We start from the raw sequence: 6,390 nt of genomic DNA, 5'->3' as shown, positions 1-6,390 counted from the left end.
TGGCAGAAGGTGCTGAAGGAGCCTTCTCTGTGTTACTATCTCTGTTCCTGCTCGCTATGTGCCATCTGTCAGGTGGCAAAACGCTGTGGGAAGGTGGATTAGTGTCTCCTGTGTAGTCATAAACCGCTTTGAACCATGTGGCTTTTAATGGCCTGAGATTTCTAGGCACTATTATAGGAAAATAAAACAGTATCTATGGTAGAGTAGGAAAAATCTTCTCTGAAAATGGATCCTTTGACAACGCTGTTCTATACCATATATATATAGATAGATATATAAGAGATATATTTAAGAAATACTGGAGGGACTGGAGTCACTGGGTGATGCTTTCACCCCCCTGTATTTTGAGAGATACCAAGCTCACAAACTCTGTATTTTTAAATTGCTTTTTATTGAAATGTAGTACATTAGTAAACCCTAACTAACCGGTATGCACTGTTAACATATTGGCATATACCACGTAACTACAATACAGTGTTATACTTACATCAAAACATGTCAAGAAGTTCTGCTGCTGTCAAGCTACAGTTTCACAAGGGCTGTGAGGATCTGACTGTTGGAGGGCACCGCACCACCCGCCGTGCCTGTGTCCCTGCAGTGTCCCCGTTCCTCGGCCAGACCCCTGGTAGCTGCTGGCATTTTCGGGTTGTGTGGTCACACCGCTGTGGTCCACCTTGCAGCGAGCCAGTCAAAACAGACTTCATTTTACACGCAGGCAAATTGTTCTTCCTGTTGTTGTTTGCTGCAGTCTCCCACACCCAAAGGACCAAAGGTTTCGGTGTCCTCTCTCTGCTGGGATGAAATGATGCTGTTTCGGTGTGTTCTATGCACAGCTAGCCGTGGCCTCAAGCAGGCCATGAGAAGCGTTTAGTATTTAACATCTACTTGCAAACTGCAGCAGGGCTGACTGGGTAGGCAGAAGCGCGATGCTATCAGTCACTTTGCTCAGAATGGCTATTCCCCTTTATAGAAGTAGTGTGACAGATCTTACCATTGCTAGGAGTTAAGTCTAGACACAAGGGGTGGGAAAAGTCTACCTGCTGATGTGGTGGCAACCAAGAAGGCTTCTTTTTCATGGAGCAGCTTCCAGCACTAGCACAAAGTCAGCCCTGTCTAGTGACAGGCTGGGACGCTGCCTTGCTGGCTGCAATGCAGGAAATGCACAAAGCTGCAAACAGGAGCTTTACTTCAGCAGCCTCAAACGCCCTATTAAACATTCCTGGCTTGAGAGCAGCAATGATAATCCCTCCTAATTTCAAGCCGAGACTTCCCTGTACTGGCACATGGGAGCGTTGAGCTGAGCTGTTGAGCTGCTCTCTGTGTGATCCTCCCAGTGCAGCCCAGGTACCTGCAAAGGCTGCGGGCAGATACAGCCTTTACTGCCCGAGACAGCCAGAGGATGTTACAGACAATGGCATTGCAGACCAGCAGCAAATCTAGCGATCTGATGCCATTACCACAACCCAGCAGAGCTGCTCTGTTGGGAATTAATGGCTCTTGTCCCCTGGAGGGGTTTGGGCAACTGCAGACCAAGTCAGAGCCAAGCCAAGCTGAGCCCTGGAGCACATGAGAGGCAGCAAACAAAAGGCAAATGATGCAGCAAACACATGCAGCTGAGCTCAGGGCAAAGACTAAAAGCTTTCTTGCTCAAGGGGCTCAGCTGCAGCAAGCTGCAGGTAAATGCAAGAGGAGAAGGGAATAGCCCATGCCCTGCAGGAGCAAGGGAGCTTCACATGCACAACCAGCAGATTTTTGAGCTGTGAAACCCCAGTTCCAGCTCTATAACACTAATTCCCCCCCACACCCCACCCCCCAGTAATCAGCCTTGCAACAAAACCACTCTAAATAGTTTCAGCTTACAATGAAACCCTATATACTTCTTACTTTGCATTAATACTTAATTATTAACTCTTTAGGAAAGGGACTATTTTGGGGCAACACCTTATACCACAGTGCACCCATGCCCAGAGACCCTAGACATTATTGCCATAAAAAGAATAAATATTCAGACATTATTGCACAACCTACACATCTATCTCTGTTCATCTGGGCATCTCCATGAGGCTAGCGGGCTGAGGAGCTAAAGGACGCTCCATGCAGGGACCCTCTGAATGAGCATCATACAACAACCACCCACGGTGCACACAGCCTGCTTTGGCCAAAACCAACCTACCAGGAATCTCTGCGCTCCCTCAGACCATGATGCTGGTTTGGATCGATAAATCCCCTTCACAGGGCTGGCTGGCAGGGTGGCAGCATGGTGGTGAAGAAGATGCTGGAGGTTGGGTGGATGACAGTGCTTGCACAATGGGGACCTTCACCTAGCTCTCCAGAGGAGAAGAAAGCCACTAGTAATCAATGGGGTGGAGACCAGAAATCAACTGGGGAGAATTAAGAGTATTTGGGAACGCTGCAGGCATTTAAAAAGAGCAGGTGAATGAAAGGATCAGACAACTGACCCACGTAAATGGTGTCAGTTAGTGTTGCTTTGTAAAGGCTCATGCCTTTGTTTCATCCCCCCAAAGCACTACACCTGCATCAGGTAAGCCTTATGGGCCGCAGTGATGTCAGGGTTTTGGCCATCAGGTCAGGACATCACTGTCTGGGGGTTACACAGCACTGTGACCCTGTGCTAGCAGCAAAATCCCAGCCAGAGCCCTACTCTTGTCACTGCATCCCATGAGGAAGTGGTGCGGGGTACCACTTTTCCTCCCGAGTATTCCAAAGACATTGGAAACAAACCAGAAATGAGCACCAACCTGCAGAAGCACACTCTTACCTTTCTCCTGATTCCCCCCCGCCCCAATCTGGTTAACTGGAGCATCTTTCCCTCTCTCATCCCTCCCCTGCTCAGCAGTTTCCATCCAGCGTGCTGGAGCACGCGCTGCCCTTACAGCAGTACCCTGCGGTGCAGCAAGGAAAAAGTGAAGGCATCTTTAAATATAACAGCACATATGCAAGCTGTCATGGCACATCATGCACTCTTCTGCACTGCTCAGGTTGGAAAATTAGGTCACCTATGGATGTGTAACATGGAGTGAAGAAGGAGCGAAAGCTTCACTTGGGAAGTTCAAGGCGTTTCCTGCCCTTCTCTCTGCACCCCACAGGGCTGGCAGCAGCCCCGTGGCTCCTGTATTTGCCCACCGTGCCTTGGCTTGTGCATTGCCATGATGTTTACTTTGTTGTAAAGCCCAGATGACTACTAGCTAAGCAAAACAATACATACTTTTAACAATTAATTCACCCCCCAGTAATCAGGCTGCAGAGCTGCCCCTGGTGCCTTCATTCTTCAGCTCATGAACTATGACTGTGGCATTATCTCAAACCTAAATTGGGCTAAATGAGTCCTGGAGCATCAGTGTGACTCTTGCCTCCTGCAGACTTCCCTCTGCTTTTCAGTAGCTGTTAAAGCTCTTGTCTTTCCCAAGCCTTTGCACTGTCTTACATGAGTGTGTTTAAAGAGAACAGAAGGTGTGTAAAAGTCTCGTAACATAGTCCTAAAAACATTTATTTAACTATTTTTGGTCTTTCTTTGGCTTATGTAGGATATCTGGCTATTCCTACAGCATCCTCAGGTGCCAAGGCAAGCATCCTAGTAGCAGGGGGATAGTGAAGATACCAACACATGAGCTCACCGGAGGGAGTAATCATAAGTGTCATTAAGTTAATTTTAACATGCTTCAAATGTAATACTTACTGTTAATATTATAGGTAAAAAGCACATTTACAGTCTGTTTCTTTTTTACTGGCAATTATCCTCTAAGAACACAAGCAAACCTTGATTTTACAAATGTCTTACGGGAACATGCGAAACTCATAGAACAGGAGGCCAGGAAAGAGAGGTGAAGTGCTGAGTTTAAATATTTTAGGGAAACACTTGGAGATAAAAGCTTTTATATATATATATATTAAAGTCATAAAATTAATGCTTTCTGTTAAAAAGAACTGGGTTTTTTTTAACCTTGGAAATGATTTCCCAAGTTACTGGCACTTACATTTCTTGGTAGATTGCAGTCTATTTTACTTCTATGAAATGACTCAACCATACACAGCACCACTGCCGCAGAACAACAATGCCCATCAAGCTTTCTTTTAATATACTGATTAATATTAAAAGGAAAACCTCAAACTTACCAGTGCAGCCCAGAAAAATCACCCATGCTGCTGTGGTGCCTCCTCCCCATCCTGCATATGACTAAGTAGAGGAACGCACGCTATGGCACGTCCCAGCATGTACGTAGGGATCAATTGTTTGAACTAGCTTTTCATTTTTACAGTGCTGATAGATTTTCCAAATCCAGGATGTCAATTGGAATCATCAACTCCCTTATCCAAGTTTGCTGTAGCACAAATCCATTTCTATACCACTGTACCAGACCCTGATCTCCACAGAGGCAAATCTTCCCTCCCCCTGCTAAACCCCAGGATGTTAGGTTAGAAATAAGATTTTACAAAATATAAACGATATTATTTATTATTTTGTCTTTGGGCCTTTGTACTTTCTAATGTTTCTTTTAATTTCCATGCATTTTCTAGCTGTTCTGGACACTGCGGTACATGCCTGCTGCAAATGGTCTCAGTCACAGCTGAGAAACCATCCGTTTTGTTTTCGTGCCAAAACTAAGCCCAGTGGCCCTGGGGCAAATCCCTGCATTGGGCTGAGGTAGCCCCTACAAGAAGGATTTACTCTGAGCATCTGCACCCTGTGCATTGCTGCACGAGGCTGCCCTACTCCAAACCACACTGGGGAGCTCTGCACTGCGCACGGGACACATGGTTGTTGTGGACACCCAGAGGTTTACGTGTTTAACCACAAACACCCAGGTGCCTGTTGGTTTTTTGTAACCTGGCTGCCCACCACGGATAACAAGAAGCCTTGTAACATCCTTGGGAGATGGTGATTTTTCTCTTGGATATTTGTTCTCAGAAGGCCCCGCTCTCACGTGTCTGCCTGCTGTGGTTGCGCAGATGGAATTATGAAAACAGGGGTTGCTCAATCAGCCCTTCTGCCGCCCTGCATGGGCCTCAGTGCAGCTCAGCCAGGCTGGGTTTGGGAGCTCTGCCTGGGCTTGCTGATGCTGCCGAGAGCTGCCCCCATTTGCACATCTGCAAAAGAGGAAGGATGCTGACCACGACCTACTGCCTCTCAAACCACCGTCTGGCATTTTGTGCAACCTTCACTTCTGCTTTGCAGGAGAAAGTGGGTGTTAAAATTGTGCTCTTTAAAGGTTTTTGGGGTTTAAGCGTATTTCTAGAGTGGGCTGGATGACAATAAAAGTGCATTTGGTAAATATAAATGTGGGTATTAAGAGAAAAGCCTCCCTACACTTCACGCCACCCACTCCTGAATTACCAGATTAAATAAAGCTGACGCACAGCAACAAAAGTCAAAGCACGCTCGGTGACGAGGATCGTTTCCTCATTTTACAGCGCTGGGTTTTTCTTCTTCTCTTAAACATCTGTGTTAAAGACACAGCCAAACCACACTTCAGGTAAGGATGTATGTCAAGCAGACAGCTATACAATCAGAAAACATAATAAAGGAGGGGAAATTCCCCTTGCTTGTAGCAAAAGCGGATGAAATGAAAGCGTGGCAGGGTAATGTCTTACCCTCCTTTTTGGCTTAACTGATTTCTCAAGATTCCTATACAGAAGGTGACGCTTTGTTTCACATTACAAGGACACAAATGCGTTTCTACACCTACAGTAACTTGGACTGCAATGGAGAAAAATCCAAACATTCATTAAACAGCTATGCATTTGTCCGGTAGGAAAAGGTGTTGAAGAAGCACTCCCTCCTCCGTGTCTGCTCATTTGAGGAACACTGTGGACGATTTAACTCAAGAGGTTCCTCTCTCGCTCCCCATTCCTGCATTACTCTTTCAGAAGCTTGCAAACAATATTCATTTCCCCACCGCTTTTGTCACACACCACTGCAAACTGATTTTTCCTGCAGCGTCTCAAAGCGGTTGCTGCTTTTCTTTCTTCTGCTGCTTTCTGCATTCCCGTTACTGATGTCAGTGGGAAAGGGCACGGCCTAGAAAACGTGTTTGTCATTTAACTGTTGCAGGTCTCAATGGGAGGACGGGATAAGAAGCTTACCTCTTTTCTTCTCTGTGTAATGCCAACATGCTGGCTCTTAAAAAACCTCAGTGAAAAAGTCGGTGGATTTTCTTAAACCATCACCCTCCCTCCTCCCCCCCCCCAAAAAAAAGGTTAAGTGAGAAAGAAAGCTAATTAGATTCCTGCATATTTCAAAGAGTCTTATGGTTTTCAGGTAGATCAAGTGCTGGTTCTGTGAATGTCCTCTCTATAGGAAGAGACTCACTTGACTTGAGCACACGGAGCGACCAGAAGTATATTCTGTGTAGACCATTCTCCTGCTTCAAT

This window comes from Lathamus discolor, chromosome 10 (genome assembly GCF_037157495.1).
Source record: "Lathamus discolor isolate bLatDis1 chromosome 10, bLatDis1.hap1, whole genome shotgun sequence".
NCBI classification, from domain to species: Eukaryota; Metazoa; Chordata; class Aves; order Psittaciformes; family Psittacidae; genus Lathamus; species Lathamus discolor.
This window is presented reverse-complemented; position numbering follows the sequence as displayed.